We start from the raw sequence: 22,228 nt of genomic DNA, 5'->3' as shown, positions 1-22,228 counted from the left end.
ACACTGAGGTCGGGATTTCCGTTTCCCAACTCCAATTTCGTAATCGGCGATTGGGCGGAGAATGCATTTTTACGATGAAATCGGGGCCGGCCTGTTATACACAGATTGTGTATGCTGTGCCCCCTCCAAAACGGCATCATCACGGCGCGGCCGCACGCCGTTGAGACGGCCTCGGGATGTCACCTGAAGGCCCTCCCCCGATGCTCCGCCCCCAATGGACCGAGTTCACAACGGCGCAGGGGACGTGTGGTCTCAGCAGTCGGGAACCCGACATGGCGGCTGCAGTCCAGCAGTCGGGCGGGAGCCATGCTGCTGGCCGGAGTGGCTTCCGGAAGGGCCGGCGGCTAACCAGGGGGGGTACTATCTGGCAGGTCGGGTCCGTGCATGGCCGGCGCCACATTGTACGCGACCGCTGCAGGTCGTCGCCGTGCGCATGCGGTGCCATGGACCCGACAATTCTCCGCCCGTTTATTTCATGGTAAGAAGTCTTACAACACCAGGTTAAAGTCCAACAGGTTTGTTTCGATGTCACTAGCTTTCGGAGCGCTGCTCCTTCCTCAGGTGAATGAAGAGGTATGTTCCAGAAACACATATATAGACAGATTCAAAGATGCCAGACAATGCTTGGAATGCGAGCATTAGCAGATGATTAAATCTTTACAGATCCAGAGATGGGGTAACCCCAGGTTAAAGAGGTGTGAATTGTGTCAAGCCAGGACAGTTGGTAGGATTTCGCAGGCCAGCATTTCGCAGGATTTCGTTTATTTCATGGCAGCCAAGTATTTTATGTGTCGTGGCTGCTAGCCCCTCACCGGTCGCAGCATCGGTGAGGGTGCAGACCCGATTTGTTTCCACATAAAACGCCACAGATCCTCCGCACTGAGCCTCAGAATCGGAGAATGTGGCCCTAAGTGTTGACGCTGACACAGAATTGATGGACTTGCATGACAGCAAAACTGGTGCTTAACCTGGATCGATTCAGCAACCGTGGTGGGGCTACGTGGAACACAATCGATTCCAACGAAATACGGTCTCGGTTCGTGATCGATACTCGGGAAGCTGACAAGCTGCAGCCGCATATACACACTTCATTCCCCACACACATTCATCCCAGCCAACAAGATGGCACTGGCTGTGCTGGAGCGCGGCCCATACAGCTGATGGGTCGGCTGGGGTCAGAGGGCACCTAGAGGGGTGGTCTGGGCGGACACCTATACGACCTGTGGCCCTAAGTTCACAGTGGGCTGTTAGTGGCATGTACAGCTGCATGGCCGCCTTGCCGGCTGCGGCAATGGTGTTCCGTGCCCGTACACCCCAACCCCACAGCCCACCTCCTGGCCAGTCCCTTCCTACTTCCTCCGGCCCTGGCAGAAATTCCCCGGCTAGCGGCACAGCTGTCAGCAAGCTATGATGATACTGGGCACTTTCCGTACCCCCTCTCTCTCCCTCAGCAGCCATGATGCTGGTTTCACGATTTTTAAAAGCACATTTTGAACCGCGCCATCATGAACTCAGCCCATTGGAGGTGGAGCATCGCGGAGGCCCTGGAGAATACCGGGTTGGGTCCGCTAATGACACGCAAACGATGTTTACTGCAAGTGCTTTCTGGAACGCATTGACGCCGCTGCCAAGGTGACGGAGAATTGTGATTTGGCGTCAAATCAGCACCCAGCCGCGATTTTAGCGTCGGAATCTATTCTCCACCCAATTGCGTTTGACGATATTGACGTCAGCCAACGGAGAATCCTGGCCCAAACATCTGCTGAGTGTGATATCATATTTATATGGGGGGGAATTTGGATTATTGTGCAAGGTCAGCTCAGTGAGGTGCAGGTGAGCTCAAGTGGGAGCACATTACTTGTTCCATTGTATGTTACATGTTATTCAGAGTTATATATAACCTATTATACATTATAATGTGGATAAACCTGATGTGCAGTTTCCTTGGGTAAATTGGGATTTTGAGCATAGATACGTTTACGCTTGAAATATTTGGACAATGTTGTACTGCTCTGAAACTGCCAAGATTCGGTCAGCCATGATTTTATTAAATAACCGAGCAGGCTGGAAGGGCCAAATGGCCTACTCCCACTCCTATTTGTTATATGCTTACCTTCTTATCTGTCAAGCTTCATCAGGATATCGATTTGGCATGGGCTCTATTTAAATTGAGGCTGATGTATCAAAGTGAACACAGCCTCTTTGCTCATAGCCAGATTTCCACTGGTTTAAAATCTATACTCTTTGGCCTTTCCTGTTGCGCTCCATGATTTCGGCGAAGGTGGCAAGTTCAGATGCAGTAACCCCTTGGATGTTAATGCCTGCCCTTGTCACTGTATCAGCATCCTCGTCTAAAGGCCCCTGACCGACTCCTCACCTCGTATTGCTGAGGCGGTCTGATTCTGTTGTCCCTGCCTCACGAGAGAGGTTGTCGTTGAGCTACGCCAACTACCTCAAGCTAACCTGCAGGTAACACCTTGAGCAGGGATGCACTTCATAAAGCTGTGAAGGTTACAACAGCCTTTCTCTACTGAATCAATCAGTATGCAGACCATTCGTGCAAATGGCAAATGTCTTTTATTAGGCTCAACACGTTTATCATTTACCTGTGGAAGCACAAAGCTGGATGGGGCTGCGTCTTCACTGAGTTAACATGATTCAAAATAGAAACACGCATGTGGGCAACAGAACTTCATGTCAACCCCATTGCCAACTCAAGCAAGGAGACTTTTGTTTTATTAATATTCGGGTAATGTCTATAGATGCCTAGGATGACTCATTCGTCCATTATCTAAGAAGCAACCATGATGCCAGTGTTATAGAGTGCATGGGGCTTACACTCACATAGTTCACATAGATTAGGTTGCTGGGAGACCAGGTTTATCTTTAGCAGCCCTTGGTTGATGTCATCACTGAGTTAGTAATTAATGGGAGTTGCAGATTGCACCACATTATAAGCTGTGAAGAAGTCATGATGCAGCAGGATGAAGGGGAGAAAGATCGATGTAACAAGCAGAGCTGCAGGAAAAGACAGAGGAGGAGAAAATGGAGGAAGCAGGATTGCAGCAAAGAGGTTTGGTGTTAAGCACCGCATTCATTTCTAGATTTACGTTCTGCAGACAATGCAGCATTGAATAAAGAACAAAGAATAAAGAACCACACATCACAGGAACAGGCCCTTCGGCCCTCCACGCCTGCGGCAATCACGTGTCCTATCTGGACCAACCGCCTGTATCCTTCTATACCCCGTCTGTTCATTGGCCTATCCAGATAAGTCTTAAAGGTCGCTAACGTATCTTCCTCACCCACCTCACTTGGCAGCATTCCAGGCCACCACCACCCTGTGTAAAAAACTTCCCCCGCACATCTCCACTGAACCTTTCCCCCCTCACCTTGAACTTGTGCCCCCTTGTAATTGTCATTTCCGCCCTAGGAAAAAGCCTCCAACTGTTCACCCTATCTATATCCCTAAGCATTTTATTAACTTCTATCAGGTCGCCCCTCAGCCTCTGTCTCTTTAGGGAGAACAATCGCAGTTTATTCAGTCTCTCCTCATAGCTAATACCCTTCATCCCAGGCAACATTCTGGTAAACCTTTTCTGTACTCTCTCCAAAGCCTTCACATCCTTTTGGTAGTGCGGTGACCAGAATTGGACACAGTATTCCAAATGTGGCCTAAACAACATTCTATATAATTGTAACATAATTTTTGAGCTTTTATACTCGATACCCCATCCTACCCCACAGATCTCTCTGTGTCTCTCTGCTCCTGATGGTTGTGCCATTTATTTTATAGCTCCCACCTGAATTGGAACTACCGAAATGCATCACCTCGCATTTGTCCGGGTTAAATTGCATCTGCCATTTCTCTGCCCAATTGTGCAGCTTATCTATATCCTGTTGTATTCTCTGACAATCTTCATCACTATCCGCAACTCTTGCAATCTTAGTATCATCCGCAAACTTGCTAACCAGACCCGCTACGTTTTCTTCCAAGTCATTTATATATATTACAATGAGCAGAGGTCCCAGTACTGATCCCTGTGGAACACCACCAGTTACAGACCTCCATTCGGAAAAACACCCTTCCACTGCTACCCTCTGTCTCCTATGGCCAAGTCAGTTCTGGGTCCATCCAGCTAGTTCACCCCTGACCCCATGTGATTTAATCTTTTGCACCACCCTACCATGAGGGACCTTATCAAATGCTTTAGTAAAGTCCACATAGACAACATCCACAGCTCTTCCCTCGTCAATCATTTTTGTCACCTCCTAAAAGAATTCAATCAAATTAGTGAGACATGACCTCCCTCGTACAAAACCATGCTGTCTGTCGCGAATAAGACCATTCACATCAAAATATGCATAGATCCTGGGCTGGATTCTCCGAGCCGAAATCGCATTCGGCGCGGGGGCGGAGAATGTTCGTCAAATCCGAAATTTTGACCAGCACCGCTCCTGGAATTCTCCGATCCATGGAGAATCACTTGGGAGTCTCTCGCGAGTGAACTACGTGGTGCGGGTAGGGGGCCATTGACTCAGCCCCCCCGCGATTCTCCGTGCGAAACTGGTCGAGTTCCCGACGGCGTGGTTCTGACCACCTATCGGCCGTCGGGAACGTCGAGTGGCGGCTGCAGACTCAGTCCGTGGCCGCCCTTGTGGGGGGGCGGGGGGATTGTTCACCGGGTGGGGGGGGCCTCATGGACGGCCAGGGGAGCGATCGGGCATCACAGGCCCACGGGCGCGGCGCAAGCTCAGGTGGGCCTACATTTTTGGTGCCACTCCGCGGTCCAGGTCTGCCATGTCCCACAGGGCGGCCATTGTAGGCCACCGCCGTACGCATGCGCGGACTCCCGACCGGAAGTGTGGGGCCCGTATCCACAGCCGGAGCTGCGAGAACCACTCCGGGTCCTGCGAGCCCCCGGCAGATGTGAGAATCACTCAGGACTTTCTTAAGGAAAGTCCAGTGTGAAACGCCAGCGTTTTTACGTTGACGTGGGGACATAGCCCCATTACTGGAGAATCCAGCCCCCTGTCTCTGAGAATCTTTTCCAACAATTCCACTATCACTGACGTCAAGCTCACTGGCCTATAATTACCCAGATTATCCTTGCAATCCTTCTTAAATAACGGTACAACTTTGACTCTCCTCCAATCCTCTGGGATCTCACCTGTGGCCAATGAGGACACAAAGATTTCTGTCAGAGGCCCAGCGATTTCATCTCTTGTCTCCCTCAGTAATCTGGGATAGATGCCATCTGGTCCTGGGAATTTGTCTAGCTTAATGCTTTTTAACACACCTAACACTTCCTCCCTCGTAATACCGACCTGTTCTAAAGTGTTTACACATCCCTCTGAGGCACCACCAATCAACGCTGAGTCAGTGCTGAGACACCCTAAAGGCCATGAAAGACGCTATATGAATACAAATGTTTTTCTTTCTTTCCAATGGGAAAACAATAGATTTCTATATTTTGTAGATAAATTGACATTTGTATTATCCGCTGGATCATGTGACCCATGCAACTTGCAATTCACTTTTGGTGGATGATGGTCCTTCTTTTCTTCTGCATCAACACGCTCCATGGCTTCTCTTTAAGATAAGACGTAAGAACATAACAAATAGGAGTGGGAGTAGGCCCCTCGAGTCTGCTCAGTCAATCAATACAATCATGTCTGATCTCACCATGGCCTCAACTCCACTTTTCTGCCTGTCCCCCATAATCATAGAATTCCTCCAGTGCAGAAGGAGGCCATTCAGCCCATCGAGTCTGCACCAACCCTTCGAAAGACCACCCTACCTAGGTCCCATCCCCCACCCTATTCCTGCAACCCAACTCTAAGGGGCAATTTATCTTTTAAAAAAATAAACTTAGAGTACCCAATTCATTTTTTACAATTAAGGGGCAATTTAGCGTGGCCAATCTACCTCACCTGCATATCTTTGGGTTGTGGATGCCAGAGCCAGGATTGAACCTGGTACCTCGGTGCCATGAGGCAGCAGGGCTAACCACTGCGCAACCGAGCTGCCTGTTGGGGGGCAATTTATCATGGCCAATCCACCTAACCTGCACATCTTTGCAATGTGGGAGGAAACCGGAGCACCCGGAGGAAACCCACGCACACACGGGGAGAAAGTACAAACTCCACACAGACAATCACCTGAGGTGAAGTTGGAATCGAACCCAGGTCCCTGGAGCTGTGAGGAAGCAGTTCTAGCCACTTTGTCGCCCGAGTCCCTTATCGATCAAAAATCCTTCAAACTCAATGTTGAATATATTCAGTGATCCAGCCTCCATTGCTCTCTGGTAGAGAATTTCACAGAATAATGACCCTCTGAGAGAAGAAATTCCTCCTCCATCTTTAATGGGAGCCCCTTTTTCAGAAATTGCGTCTCGTAGTTCTCTAGATTCCTCCAGGTGGGGGAAACATCCTCTCAGTATCTACCTCAGGATTTTACCACACTTGGAGTATAGTGTCCACACTTGGAGTACAGTGTTTAATTCTGGTCACCACACTACCAGAAGGATGTGGAAGCTTTAGAGAGGATGCAGAAGAGATTTACCAGGATGTTGCCTGGTATGGAGGGTACTAGCTATCAGGAGAGGTTGAATAAACTAGGTTTGTTCTCACTGGAACGACGGAGGTTGAGGGGCGACCTGATGGAGGTCTACAAAATTACGAGGGGCATAGACAGAGTGGATAGTCAGAGACAGGTTTAAGGTGTGAGGGGCAAGGTTCAGAGGAGATGTGCGAGACAAGCTTTTTACAGAAAGGGTAGTGGGTGCCTGGAGGAGGTGGTGGAAGCAGGGACATTAGTGACGTTTAAGGGGCATCTTGACAAATACATGAATAGGATGGGAATAGAGGGATATGGACCCCGGAAGTAAAGAAGATTTTAGTTTAGACAGGTAGCATGGTCGGCGCAGGCGTGGAGGGCTAAAGGGCCTGTTCCTGTGCTATACGTTTCTTTGTTCTTTGTCTTTATAAAAGGGTCAATTCTTCCCACATTTCCTCAGCTCCTTGGCAGCTCCTGCCATGTGTTCTTTTCTAATCGCAGGAAGAGCAAATATCTTGCTGGCAAATATCAGGCGTCTAATCGGGCCTTACATCTCTCTGCAACATGCTGAATGCCAAAGGGCTCATATGCAATGCAGACCTTTGAGCAGACAGGAAGGATACTCCTTCAGACTGTCTTACCTTACACACTACTGATCTTATCACTCATATGGAAGCATACAACTGATCTTTCATCAGAACCTGCAACATGTATTTTGCAGTATAATAGATCCGAAAATAAAATGATTTATGAACTGAAATGTTAAAGGTTGCTCTAAAATACTCGGTGCATTTCATTTTGATGCTATCAAATGTTCTCATCTCAAGTTGAAAAGCACCAGTTTCATGCTGTGGTCACAGCCCATCCCTTCTATCATTACTTACAGTTAATTGTGAAGCGATTGACAGTCTCTACCCTATACTCTTGAACTAGATGTGAACTCAGACCTCCAGCGATTAAAAAGCACTGGCTTACAGTACCATGTGGAGCCTCCATACTTAAATCAAATATCCCAAGGCGAGCTTGGTCACACCATAATCTGGCTTCAATCAACGATAGACAGCAACTGCTGTGCAGGAACCTGACATGCATTTAGTGGCAGCAGAACGAAACATGACAAACAGAGCAGGAAGGTATATTTTGTCCTTGCTGGGGCAGAGAGCACTATAGACAGGCACCAATAACCACAGGCTCACATTTGGTTTGTGCTATCTACCACTGTGACGTCAATCAGACCAAATCTTGCAATTTCACAGATAAAGGAGGAAGAACTCCAAGCTGTAATGGTGAGTGAACCCTGGTGATATCACCTTCCTCTGATTAAAAGTGCAAAAAACAGAGGCTAGTAAAAATTGTAAATGCAAATCTACGTTTTAGATTTGAAAATTGACTGTTGGAATTTCATTCCTCACCTTCTTTACTTTCAGCTTTCCTTTTGATCCAGGCTTGTTGTTACTCTGGCTCGAGGAAGCAGGGAGGTTTCAGGCCCAGGTTATTTTATCTCCCAAGCCTGATCTTCAATTTACCTCCTGCCTGGAACGAGTAGGAAAAGAGACAACAGAATGGGGCGGACAAGGGTCACATGCAGTCTTCCAGGGAAGTATCATTCCCACTCTTCCATGCCCCAGAGAGAAAGATTCTCAGCTACCTGGAGGGTCTCTTCGACATTCCCACCTGCTTCAACTTGGCAGGAATGCGACATAAATCCAGAGGATTGTGGATGCTCCATCACTGAATACATTTCAGGCTGGGGTAGACAGTTTTTTGGTCTCTCGGGGAATCATGGGATATATGGAGCGGGCAGGAATGTGGAATTGAAGCCCATGATCGTATTAAATGTCAGAGCAGGCTCGACAGGCCGTACTCCTTTTTCCATTGTGCTTGTGTTTCATAGAATCGTAGAATTTACAGTGCAGAATGAGGCCATTCGGCCTAACGAGTCTGCACCGGCCCTTGGAAAGAGCATCCCACTTAAGCCCACACCTCCACCGTATCCCCATAACCCCACCTAACCTTTTTGGACACTAAGGGCAATTTTAGCATGGCCAACCCACCTAACCTGCACATCTTTGGACTATGGGACGAAGCCCGGAGCACCCGGAGGAAACCCACGCAGACACGGGGAACCGGGAATCGAACCTGGGACCCTGGAGCTGTAAGGTGACAGTATTAACCACTGTGCTACTGTGCAGCCCACTATTGAGGACAGTTAAGATTCAACCATATTTCTGTGGTTTCAGTAGCTTCTGTGCACATTTCCATGTTAAAATGTTCTTGGGGAAGTCAATTGATATCATAACCACCCCCCACCCTGCCATCAGCATGAATGAATTTGGCTACCACCCTAGTCACTAACTCTTCCCCCAAAACAAATGGTATTGAAATCAGAGAACGATGGGGAAGGAGTGTGAAATGTAGCCACTCCCCTTTTTTAAAATAAAATTTTAAATTGCCCAATTCATTTTTTTTCCTGTTAACGGGCAATTTAGCGTGGTCAATCCACTTACCCTGCACATTTTTGTGTTGTGGGGTGAGACTCACGCAGACACGGGAGAATGTGCAAACTCCACACGGGCAGTGACCCGGGGCGGGGATCGAACCCGGGTCCTCGGCGCCGTGAGGCAGCAGTGCGAACCACTGTGCCACCCTAGCCACTCCCTTTTAACCGCTAACCCACTCCACTCTCACCCCAGCAGAGAGAGTTGGAATATCCGCCATGTGACCGTTCGGCCAACATGAGCAAAAAGGATTCTGCTCCATCAATGGAGGGCTCATGTGTTAGATCAGGGCCCCTTCATAAGAATGAAGGCCTGCTCATGGCAGTTTCCTCAAAGCTTTTGTTTCATTTCAATTATCTGTCTGAGGAAAGCTGAAGAGAAACTAGAAATGTGGTCCCTGAGATACCAAATATATTTTCTTCATCCTTACTGCCACATGTGCAGCCCATTTACAGACGCCAAAACACAATACAATGGAGCGCAAATGACCAACTGCACGATTATTAAATGTACACTTGAGAACTGGAAACATCACCTTGTGTGCCTGAATATATTGGGGGCACAGACGTGTACATCCCACTTGATTTGCACCAGCATCACTGTCTGTTGCATGATCTGTACCTTTACAGTACAAAAATCCCTTATCATTGAAGATGAGAAGTACAATGCAGAAATATTCCCAGACTGTGTCGTGTTGGGTGTTCTGGTTCACAAACAAGCCAACAATGCTGGAAGTGGTGTAACGCTATTTTATTAACTGTTCAACTATGCTAACGTGGGTATAAGCAATACCAGCTTAACTGTGGACTCTTTTCTATCACTAGCTATGGTGAGGCAGTCAACACATGGTGAATGTCTGTGTTGCAGGCTGTGAGCTCTGTGCTCTAAGCTCGTTGCTGCTAGAATCAGCGGGAACTCTCCTGTCCCCTGTCTTTATAGTGCTTGTGCTCTCACTGGTGATTGGCTGCGGTGTTATGTATGCTGGTTGGTCCTACTGCATGTCCATCAGTGTGTGTATGTGATTGCACCATAATGTACTGATGTATATTATGACATCCCCCTTTTTTACAAAGAATATGTGCCTATGTGAGAATAAATAATGTGTAATGAGTGTATCTGACCATGTGTGTGCCGTATTTACATAACTATGTACATGAGGCTAGTCTATATACACGGGAAGGTGCCTGGTGCAGAGAAAAGAAAAACAAGGTATTACATCAACAACAAAACTAATAACGAATGCTATAAACAAACTAGTGAAATGCTGAAACAGGATGAAAGAACAAAGCATTGAGTCCAACATTGTAAGGCTCATAAATCAAGTCTCTGAGGTGGGCGACGAATTCGGGTTGACCGCCTCAAGGGTGGGTCAGGAACCACCGGCTGAGGAACGGGCTGGGCCACGGCAGAGTGAGGAGGATGCAGAGTATTCGGAATCTCCATATAGTCCAGGTTGGGGACTACAGGAGGGCGCGGCACTGGTGGAGGATCAAGTAGCGAGCGTGGAACAAGATGAAGGGCACGCCGATTGCGGCGGCGAATGGAGACATCAGGCAGACGAACCAGGAATGAGCGGGGAGCCACCAGCCGAAGAACCACAGCAATCGCAGACCAGCCACCCTCCGGAAGATGGATTCGGACGTTGGCACCTGGCGCCAGAGCAGGAAGATCAGTCGCTCGAGCGTCATGCGCCGCCTTGTGCTGCGCGCGAGACTGTTGCATCCGCTGAAGGACCGGAGCATGGTCGAGGTCTGGGACGTGAATGGACGGTACATTGGTCCTGAGGATGCGACCCATCAGCAGCTGGGCTGGTGACAGGCCCGTGGACAGTGGAGCCGAGCGATAGGCCAGCAAGGCGAGGCAGAAGTCGGATCCTGCATCATCAACCTTGCAGAGGAGCCTCTTTACGATGTGGACGCCTTTTTCTGCTTTGCCATTTGACTGGGGGTGCAGGGGACTGGATGTCACGTGTACAAAGTTGTACCTGCTGGTGAAGTTAGACCATTCCTGGCTCGCGAAGCAGAGGGCATTGTCCGACATCACAGTGAGTGGGATGCCGTGACTAGCAAAGGTCTCTTTGCAGGCACGGATAACAGCCGATGACGTGATGTCGTGCAGGCGTACAACCTCGGGATAGCTGGAAAAATAATCAACTATGAGAACATAGTCCCTGCCGAGCCCATGGAACAGGTCCACGCCTACCTTAGAACAAGGGGACGTGACCAACTCATGGGGCTGAAGGGTCTCCCGTGGTTGGGCCGGCTGGAACCGCTGACAGATGGGGCAATTGAGCACAGTGTTAGCATTTATGCCAGGCCAGTAGACAGCCTCTCAGGCCCTCCATCGGCACTTCTCTATGCCGAGATGATCCTCGTGCAGCTGCTCTAAAACCAGGTGATGCATGCTGTGTGGGATCACAATGCGGTCCAGCTTCAGAGGACGCCATAAACGACTGCCAGATCGTCTCGAATATTATAGAACTGCGGGCATTGTCCCTTGAGTCATCCGTCAGTCATGATGCGCATCACACATTGTAGCAGGGGGTCAGCCGCAGTCTCATGGCGAATGTGGGTTAGGCGTTCATCCGTGGTCGGCAGATTGGCGGCCGTGAAGGCCACATGGGCGTCGACTTGGCAAACGAACCCCTCTGGGTCGGGCGGAGTGGTGACTGCCCTGGACAGAGCGTCGGCTATGATCAGGTCCTTACCCGGTGTGTACACGAGCTGGAAATCGTATCTCCGGAGCTTGAGCAGAATGCGCTGTAGGCGAGGGGTCATGTCATTGAGGTCTTTTTGGATGATGCCGACCAGCGGGCGATGGTCGGTCTCCACAGTGAACTGGGGAAGGCCATACACGTAGTCATGGAACTTGCCGACACCGGTCAACAGGCCTAGGCACTCCTTCTCGATTTGCGCATAGCGCTGCTCTGTGGGGGTCATGGCCCGTGACGCATAGGCAACAGGGGCCCATGACGAGGCATCATCTCATTGCAGGAGCACCGCCCCTATGCCAGATTGGCTGGCGTCCATTGATATTTTCGTCTCCCTTGCAGGATCGAAAAACGCCAATACGGTGGTCAGCTTGACCTTGAGCTCCTCCCATTCACGCTGGTGGGCGGGAAGCCACTGGAAGTCTGTCATCTTCCTAACTAGGTTGCGGAGAGCTGTGGTGTGGGAAGTAAGGTTAGGGATGAACTTTCGTAGGAAGTTGACAATTCCTAAGAACCGGAGCACCACCTTCTTATCCGCTGGTGATTGGCTGCGGTGTTATGTATGCTGGTTGTCCATCAGTGTGTGTATGTGATTGCACCATTGTACTGATGTATATTATGGCAGACTGGAAGTGACCATTAGGGTGCAAACTCTGAAATACCAGCGGAACTGGAAAGACCAGTGTGCCAGACACTCAAACAATTTACATTTAACTAAGTTCCCGAGCTGGCCCTTTCAGGAATTCTTCTGTTCAAATGTATGAAATGAAGGCCTCTGGTGAATTGTCACCCTTGCCAGACCTATCTGTCAGGCTCAGTGAGACAGGAGCCGAGAGGTTCGACCCCCCCCCCCCCCCCCCCCCCCCCCCCCCCCCCCCCCCCCCCCCCCCCCCCCCCCCCCCCCTCCGCCTCCTTGGCAGGATTGTTGTGGAGTAACTGGGTGCAAAGAGGTAAGTCCCCATTTTAGTGGCAGTAGCTGCCGTACAGGGGAGGTATAATGGGCCAATATACAGGGAGCAGGTAAGTTAAACGGTTTAGGGAATGAAGGGGGTGTTGTTGGACCTGGTGGTTTGGGGGTGGGGTGGGGGCCGGTTTGGGTGGTTTGGGGGGTGGTTGGACCCTGCGGTTTGGGGGTGGGGGGGTTGGACTTGGTGGGTTGGGCTTGGGGGAAGTTGAACTGGTGGTTTGGACGGTGATGGGCACGGTCGTTTACGGGAGGGGGGGGGTGTCGGACCCGGTGGGTTGGTATGGGGGGTGGGAGTAGGACCCGTTAGTTTGGGATGGTGGAAAGGGAGTTGGACCCAGTAATTTGGGGGTTGGTGTTGGACCGGGTGGTTTGGTGTGGGGGGGGGGGGGGTTCAGACCATGTGGTTTGGGCTGGGGGAATTGTTGCACCTAGTGGTTGGGGAGAGGGGTTTGGACCCGGAGATTTTTCTGAGGGGGGGCCACTGGACCGGGTGATTTCGGGAGGGGGTCAGACCTGGTGGTTTGGATAGGGGTGGGCAGGCCAGGCGGTTTGTGGTGGGGAACCAGGAGGAAGGCCACTCCAGAAGGAGGTCAGTCTGGGAGGGGCGGCAACAGGAGAGAGAGAGGGGTCACACTGGGGACGTGTTGCACTGGTAGGTGGGGTGGGGTCGGCCTGGGGGTGGGGGGCCCAGCTGTGGAGGGGTCCGGTTGGTCAGAGTGTGGTTGGGCGGGGGCTGGGCGGGAAGTTGGGTTGGGGTGGGGTCAGGCTGAGAGTTGTTGGGCCGGGGTGGGGTCGGGCTAGGAGGGGTCAGGTTGGGCCAGGGCTTCAGGTTGGGCCAGGGCTTCAGGTTTGGACTAGACCTGGGTGGCGGAGGAGGTGGTGGGGGGGGGGGGGGGGGGGGGGGTGGGTTGGCCGGGACGATTCGGCCACGGTGAGGTAGGGTGGGTCAGGTCACGTTGGGGGCAGGTTGGGCTGGGGTCAGGTCGGGCGGGTGAGAGGGAGGCTCGAGTCGGGTCGAGAGGAGGTCACTTTGGGAGAGCTCAGGTCGGGTGGGCGGTGGGCGAGGGGGGGGGGGGGTGGGGGGGGCGGGGGTGAGTGTCGTGCTGAGGGGGTGCTGTAGTGGGTCCCCTGATGGGGGTCACATTTTTGTGGTGTGTCCAGGCAAGGCTGGGTCTGGGTGTTTTAAATATTTGCTTTTTAAAAATTCGTTCATGGGGTTGTGGGTGTCGCTGGCCGGGCCAGCAGGCATTGCCCATTCATAATAATAATAATCTTTATTATTGTCACAAGTGGGTTTACATTAACACTGCAATGAATTTACTGTGAAAAGCTTCTAGTCGCCACATTCTGGCACCTGTTCAGGTACACTGAGGGAGAATTCAGAAGGCCCAATTCATCCAACAGCACGCCTTTCGGGACTTGTGGGAGAAAACCGGAGGAAACCCACACAGACACAGAGAGAACGTGCAGATTCCACACAGACAGTGACCCAAGGCAGGAATCGAACCTGCGACCCTGGAGCTGTGAAGCAACAGTGCCACCCACTGTGCTACCATGCTGCCCATTATTAAGGACAGTTAAGATTCAACCATATTGCTGTGGGTCTGGAGTCACATGCAGGCTAAGGAGGGCAGGTTTCCTTCCCTAAAGAACATTAGCGAACCAGATGGGTTTTTATGACAATCGACAGTGGTTTCATGGTTAGCATTAGACTTTTAATTCCAGATTATTTTTTGAATTCAAAGTCCATCAACTGCCTTGGCGGGATTCACATCCACGTCCCCAGGGCATTCCCCGGGGTTTCTGGATTACTGGTCCAGTGACAATACCACTAAGCCACTGTCTCCCCATTTCTAACTCTGCAGTTGGACATTTTTTCTGTCTAACTCTTTCAGAGTAACTAGCAGGGTAAAACCAGCAGTACCGTCCGAAGTTAGCGATTTAAATCACTTCTGCCAGATGGTTCCCTGCCCAGCGCAATTGTCCAGAGGATGTTAGCTCTTCTGGCAATTGGCGAGTAAACCCTTACATGGGAACCTCCTAGAGGAAGTCCCAACACATCATCGGGGTACCTCATAAATGCGATGCTGGGAAACCCGGAAGTTATGGGTCATTAATGTAGCCATAATTCTTCAGTAATAATGTCTATTGCATTTCCCCAACTACCATCAATATTCATGTTTTTTTCTGTGCTGCTACCTTATTCTGAACAGTCAAAGACAATCTATTGACCATGACTTAATACCTCTTCATGCGCATCTTGCAGACTGTGCATTTGTGTGCTGGCGTTGACCACAGTGAGTTGCTGTTTCATGATGGACTTTAGCAGTGCATCACTTTGTTGTTAAGGTCAACACAAAAACTAGGGAGAACAACTTTAACAAAGTTCTGCCTCAAAGAAGCATCTTCAAATCATGAATGCGCTGCAATACAGGAGGGGCGTCTCAATGCAGGTTTGGGGAGGGGGGAGTGTGATGTTATTGAAATGGAAACAAAATGTCTGTTTATCAACACGATGGTTTGAGCCTTGAGCTTGGAGAAGGCCTTTAGCTTCACTGTCATGTACACGCGTGACATTCCTGCCCACTAATGTCTGGGGTGGCCTCCTCAAATGGTGTCAAGGGTATATAATTCCTGGGACCTCCAGTGAGATCTGGCTTGCTCTCTGATATGTGCCACCTTATCTGCAAGCAGGTAAGTCATCTTGAAGTGTTGCTCGGTTAGATAGTGCAGACATTAGTATACGCAGCTGTCCGTTCTCAAGGTCATCTTGTCTAAATGATCGAATAAATAGACATGGTTAGTTGGCACGCAAGAATTTCCTGTGTTAAGGGTGGCCATAGACTGATTTATGCTGCTGCAATTTGGCTATGGTAAGCATCTGGTGGCCTGTTTCTTAGTGGAAGCACCTCAGAGATAAACCCCTATCAATGATTCTGATGACGCAGCACAAATGATTTACACTTTGTTGCAGGGTGACGCGGAGCAGGTGTTCTGCATTCTAAACTGTACTTGAGATTTACCCTAGCTGTTTTCTTGAGGTCAGCCATCTGTTTCCTCATATCACTCGAGGTTCACTTTGTTCTGCAGACTGTGTTCACACTGCTATTTTTTTCCAGTCCTATTTGGATAAATGCTCCAGGGGATGGTGTCCTTCCAGCAGACTGCCCTCCTGTTTCTTCTTGTTGAATCAGGCTTCCTGTATTTGTTCTTTACAACTCCCCTTGCCAACATTGGATGCCTGGATTTTACAGAAGTGTCATGGAGTAAACTCCAGGCATCCTCATCCGTGCGTAAACGTTGAGTTTAAATACCGGCCTGAAAGATATAACACCGATTAGTCTTGTCATTACTTCTAGCATTCTATTTTCAGCCCATTTTACTTATATTGTAGCATGCGATAAATACCAGTGATATCAGGGTTATTAAACAGGCGCAAATTCATCCAGAAAATTTAAGTAGCTTGTAGTCAGTCCCTGAATAAAACTAACATTAATTTTTAGCCCCCGCTCTCTTTATGAGGGCTCATACAGGGCTCATATAGCTAACAGCTAGAATTTATGAGCCCTAGTATTGGTCATTGCCACCTGAGATAATTCTTCATATATCATAACAGTCTTTTATTTGTACTTTGAGTTAAGCATACTGAATGATTTGCAACTTGTTCCGAAAATGAATTGCGATTAATATGTAATGCAACGTATCTGCAATAAGACATTTCTGGAAAACATCCTAAAATCGGCTAACATTTCAACAGATTGAAGTTGGAGTAAAAACCGTCATGACTCTCCAGAATTTAAGGTACCATTCCCCACCTCATCTGCTTCACAAAACCCAATGCAGAAGACCACTTTTACAGCTAGAGTCTGCCATGCACGACATTGTACGGCAAGTTTTGAGTTCTCCAGTGTATATTGATTACGCTTTCCTCTTGTTGACGATGATGACACCTATGACTCCCTTTCAGTATACAACAGGTTGCATTTATGAATGGAATCCATGTCCCTCCTACATCAATGCAAAAAGAAGCTTCCTGTTATCTACTGTTCTGTTCATAAAAATGGTGTGTCTGCGGGAACAGTGAGTTAAAATTAGTGTGTTGAGAAGCTATTATTTGGGGCCAGCATAGTGGCACAGTGGTTAGCACTGCTGCTTCACATGTGTCAGGGACCCGGGTTCAATTCCGACCTTGGGTGGCTGTCTGTGCGGAGTTTGCACTTTCGCTCCATGTCTGCGTGGGTTTTCTCCAGGTGCTCCGGTTTCCTCCATCAGCCCAAAGATGTGCAGGTTCGGTGAAAAAGCCATGCTAAATTGCCCCTTAGTGTCCAAAAGGTTAGGTGGGGGTCACTGGGTTACAGGGATAGGGTCGGGACATGGACCTAGGTCAGGTTCTCCTTCCAAGGGTCAGTGCAGACTCGATGGGCCAAATGGCCTCCTTCTGGACTGTAGAGATACTATGATTCTACGATTTAAAAAATGATTTTGAAGTTATTGGCTGGAAACTCATAATTGATTTAAAAAAAACTAAAAGCACATTCCAGTGATTTGAGATCAGTCAAAAAGGTGCATCTCTGCACTTTCTAGATTTCAAGACTTTTGAAATGGAGACAAGCTGTTTGCAACGCTACATCAAGAATAATTGCTTTGAAAGCGATGAGTGGGGGCTATCTCCTATCCCATTAGCAAAGTGGCCAATCAACTGTGTGTGGACGAACAATTAGACATAACCAATCAGACAATGGGACCATGGATGAGAGAGGAGTTCTATTCCATGATCTAGTCAAGTGACAATTAGAATAGACTAGCTGTGACCATATTTGGGTCAGTGGGCAGACAGAGAGATACTCATGTTACAAGTTGACCCTTTGTGCATTTAAAGCGCCTATTTTCTTCGCAGAGTGTGACAAGAACCTGAGATACTGATAGAACAAGACCCTGTCTGGGATCATTCTTTCCCTCTCTCTCGTGCTCGCCATTCAACTTGCGAGTTTTGAACCCTGGCTGAAATTCTCTGGTTGTCGGGATCCCCTTTTCCTGCTGGCAGCGCACCCCTACCCGTGGGTTTACGTTAGTGGTGCGGGGTGGTTACAAAGGAAACTCCCATTGACAATCGGCGGAGGACAGAATTGCGTCGCCAGAGAACGGCGTGTGGCCGAGAAACACACGGCTGGGGGACCGGAGAAACCTCCCCCTGTCTGCTGATTTTGACTAAGTGCCACAGAACGGGGGGCGGGATTGTCTCACCCCTGGGCCGGGCCGGAGAATCGGCGGGACCGGCAAGAATTGCGCGGAGAACCGGCGCCATTGGTGCCATTGGCGTCGGCATGGTTGGCATGGCGCCGGTCGGGGCCGCTCTACGGGGGGACCCCCCCCCCGACGATTCTTGGTCCGGGATGGGCCGAGCAGCCACGCTAAAAAAGCCAAGTCCCGCCGCTGCCGTCCACACCTGCTCTTAACTGGCGGGACTTTCGGCGTGGATGCATCTGGGGCGGCCTGGTGGGGGTGAGGGTGGTCCGACCCCGGGGGAGGCCTCCGCTGTGGCCTGGCCCGCGATCGGGGCCTACCGATCGGCGGGCCGGCCTCTCGGGCTGGGGACCTCTTTTGTTCCGCGCCAGACCCTGTAGCCCCATGTCATGTTGTGTTGGGGCCACGCGGAGAAGGGAGCTACTGCGCATGCATGGCAATCGTACCAGTCCCACTGCGCTTGCGCGTTGGCGTCGGCCCCAATGCACATGCGCAGGCCCACAGCACACATCTGACGCCGGGGATCGCAGCTGGAGTGGCGTGGGTCGCTCCGGTGCCGTGCTGGCCCCCTGTAGGGGTCAGAATCACTGCTCCTGAGGCCATGTTGCGCCGTCGAGAAACGTGACGGCGTTTACGACAGCGTCAACACTTAGGCTCAGGATCAGAGAATCCGGCCTAAGATTTTTAAAAGAACTGAACCCAAAGGTGCTAACTCCAGAAGACCAGGTAAATTGTTTGTCTAGAGCTTTGACCTACTCGATATAGGAAGCAGTAGGACCATTGCATCCAGCACGTAGGCAGCTTAGTCACCAACATTTGAGCTTTAATTTTACTGGACTCTAAATTACTTAATCCATCCTCCTCACTCTGTAATCCAATTGTATGTGTGTGTGAAATTTCATTGTGTGTGAGAGAGCGTGTGTGTGAAATTTCATTGTGTGTGAGAGAGTGTATGTGTGAAATTTCAGTGTGTGTGAGAGTGTGCGTGTGAAATTTCAGTGTGTGTGTGAGAGTGTGTGTGAAATTTCAATGAGTGTGTGTGAGAGAGTGTGTGTGAAATTTCAGTGTGTGTGAGAGTGTGCGTGTGAAATTTCAGTGTGTGTGTGAGAGAGTGTATGTGAAATTGCAGTGTGTGTGTGAGAGTGTGTGTGAAATTTCAGTGTGTGTGTGAGAGAGTGTGTGTGGGAAATTTCAGTGGGTGTGTGAGAGTATGTGGGAAATTTCAGTGTGTGTATGAGAGTGTGTGTGAAATTTCAGTGTGTGTGAGAGAGTGTGTGTGTGTGAAATTTCAGCGTGTGTGTGAGAGAGTGTGTGTGAAATTTCAGTGTCTGTGTGAGAGTGTGTAAAATTTCAGTGTGTGTGTGGGAAATTTCAGCATGTGTGTGAGAGTGTGTGTGGGAAATTTCAGTGTGTGTGAGAGTGTGGGAAATTTCAGTGTGCGTGAGAGAGTGTGTGTATGAAATTTCAGTGTGTGTGTGTGAGACTGTGTGTGTGGGAAATTTCAGTGTGTGTGTGTGACCGTGTGTGTGAAATTTCAGTGTGTGTGTGTGTGTGTGAAATTTCAGTGTGTGTGAAATTTCAGTGTGTGTGTGAGAGAGTGTGTGTGTGATATTTCAGTGTGTGTGTGAGAGAGTGTGTGTGAAATTTCAGTGTGTGTATGAGAGTGTGTGTGAAATTTCAGTGTGTGTGAGAGAGTGTGTGTGTGTGTGTGAAATTTCAGTGTGTGTGAGAGTGTGTGTGTGAAATTTCAGTGTGTGAGGACTTCCGGGTGTGGCTATGCAGAGCTAGGTCGCATATTCGGTAGCTCCCGCTTGGAACAGACTTTTGGGCTCTTTTACAGGGCCCCCACGGCATTTGTTTGACATTTCCCGGTGTGGGAAGAAGACTGTGTCCCCCAGGAATGTTATGTCTTTTGGCTACCAGACCCGGCAGAAACAGTAAACGATTTGGCTTGAGCTGCAGGAATAGACAAAGGCCTCTTCCAGCATGCAGGCGGGGGAAGGGCAAGCTTAAAGCTGCAATCTGACTTGACTCTATCAAAGGTGAATTCTAGCAGCAGAGGGAACAACTGTGAAAAGATCTACCAAGGCCATTGAAGAAGCAGGGACGAGGCTACCGGTGGCGGCCATGGAGGAGTAGGCAGCTCCCGTCTGGAACGGACTCTCAGACCTTTTTCAGGAGTTTCCATAGACTTTTTGGGGCAGACTGGTGAAGCGAACACTGCCAAAAGGATTCCCTCTCGACTTCCGGTTGCAGCTATGGCGGCGGCCAGGGACAAAGGGGAGCCGCAGGAGTTCATCAAGCGCTGCTTCGAGGAGCAGCGTGAGGAGATGCGCAAGGAGATGTTGCCGCCTATGCTTTCGGCAATTGAAGGACTTGGGATCACCCAGAAGGCCCACGAAGCTAAGATCCAGGAGGTACAGAAAAGAGTCAGTCAGAACGAGGACGAGCTCGTGGGCCTGGCGGTGAGAGTGGAGCAGAACGAGGCGCTACACAAGAGGTGGGCGGGAAGACTCGAAGACCTGGAGAACAGGTCGAGGAGAAAGAATCTGCGAATCCTGGGTCTCCCTGAGGGAGTGGAGGGGGCTGATTGCCGGGGCATACGCGAGCACGATGCTCGAGGCGATGATGTTCACGAAGGCCCCTTCAAGGCCGCTGGAGTTGGACGGGGCACATCGGGTGCTGGCGAAGAAGCCCCAGGCAAATGAGCCGCCAAGGGCGATGGTGGTGAGGTTTCACCGGTTCACGAACAGAGAGTGAGTCGTGAGATGGGCCAAGAAGGAGCGGAGCAGTAAGTGGGACAATGTAGAGATCCGAATATACCCGGACTGGAGCACAGAGGTTTCAAAGCGGAGAGCGGGTTTCAACCGGGCCAAAGCGGCGTTGTAACGGAAAGAAGTGAAATTCGGAATGCTGCAGCCAGCGCGACTGTGGGTCACATACACGGGCCAACACTATTACTTCGAAACGCCTGAAGAGGCGTGGACCTTTGTACAAGCCGAAAGGTTGGACTCTAACTGAGGGTTTGTGAGGGTGGGGGGGATGTTTTGGGGTTTGATGTGTGATGGTTGTTGTATATAGGGGGTCAATCACGCGCAGGAAATGTTACATGGGCTGGGGGAGAGAGACAAGGCCGCGACAGGAGCTGCGCCAGAGGGGGCGGAGCGGGCTTTGGAAAGCGCGGGGTGTTTTCCCGCGCGCGGGAAGAAAGGCGGGAAGGGGACGAAGGAATGCATATGGATTGGGAGACTCCCACGCGGGGAGGTCAATGGGACGGCGGGGGAAGCCGAGGTCAGCAGGCGTCAGCTGACTTACGGGAGTGACATGGGGGGAGCAGAAAAGCTAGACAGGGGTCTAGCGGGGGGGGGAGGGGAGGGGGGAAGGGGGGGAAAAAGGGTTGCTGCTGCACTGGCCGAAAGGGAATGGGACACAGAAGAGGTAGTCGGGACGGGGGTCCCCCCTCTGGGGGACTGGAGGGTGAGGGAGGTGTGGACACGGGACTGGCCCAGAAAAGGAGATGGCTAGTCGGCGGGGCATGGGGGGGGGGGGGGGGGTTGAGAGCCCCTCCAATCTGGCTGATAACTTGGAATGTGAGGGGCCTGAATGGACCGGTGAAGAGGGCTTGAGTGTTCGCGCACTTAAAGGGACTGAAGGCGGACGTGGCCATGCTCCAAGAGACACACCTGAAGGTGGCGGACCAGGTCAGGCTAAGAAAGGGATGGGTAGGACAGGTATTCCACTCGGGACTGGACGCGAAGAATAGAGGGGTGGCAATATTGGTGGGAAAGCGGGTGTCATTTAAGGCCAAGACTATTGTAGCGGACAATGGAGGGCGATATGTAATGGTGAGCGGTAGGCTGCAAGGGGCGTGGGTGGTGTTGGTAACCGGATACGCCCCGAACTGGGATGATGCAGGATTCATGAAGCGCATGTTGGGGCGCATTCCGGACATGGAGATAGGAGGCCTGATAATGGGAGGGGACTTCAATACAGTGTTGGATCCAGCACTGGACCGCTCCAAATCAAGGACTGGAAAGAGGCCGGCGGCGGCCAAGGTACTTAGGGGGTTTATGGATCAGATGGGGGGAGTGGACCCATGGCGGTTTGCAAGGCCGCAGGCCAGGGAATTTTCTTTCTTCTCCCATGTACACAAAGCCTACTCCCGGATAGATTTCTTTGTTCTGGGTAGGGCGCTTATCCCGAGGGTGGAGGGGACGGAGTATTCGGCTATAGCCGTTTCGGCCCATGCC

Source organism: Scyliorhinus torazame, chromosome 1 (assembly GCF_047496885.1).
Source record: "Scyliorhinus torazame isolate Kashiwa2021f chromosome 1, sScyTor2.1, whole genome shotgun sequence".
NCBI lineage: Eukaryota > Metazoa > Chordata > Chondrichthyes > Carcharhiniformes > Scyliorhinidae > Scyliorhinus > Scyliorhinus torazame.
The sequence above is the reverse complement of the archived record's forward strand: the minus strand, read 5'-3'. Positions refer to the sequence as shown.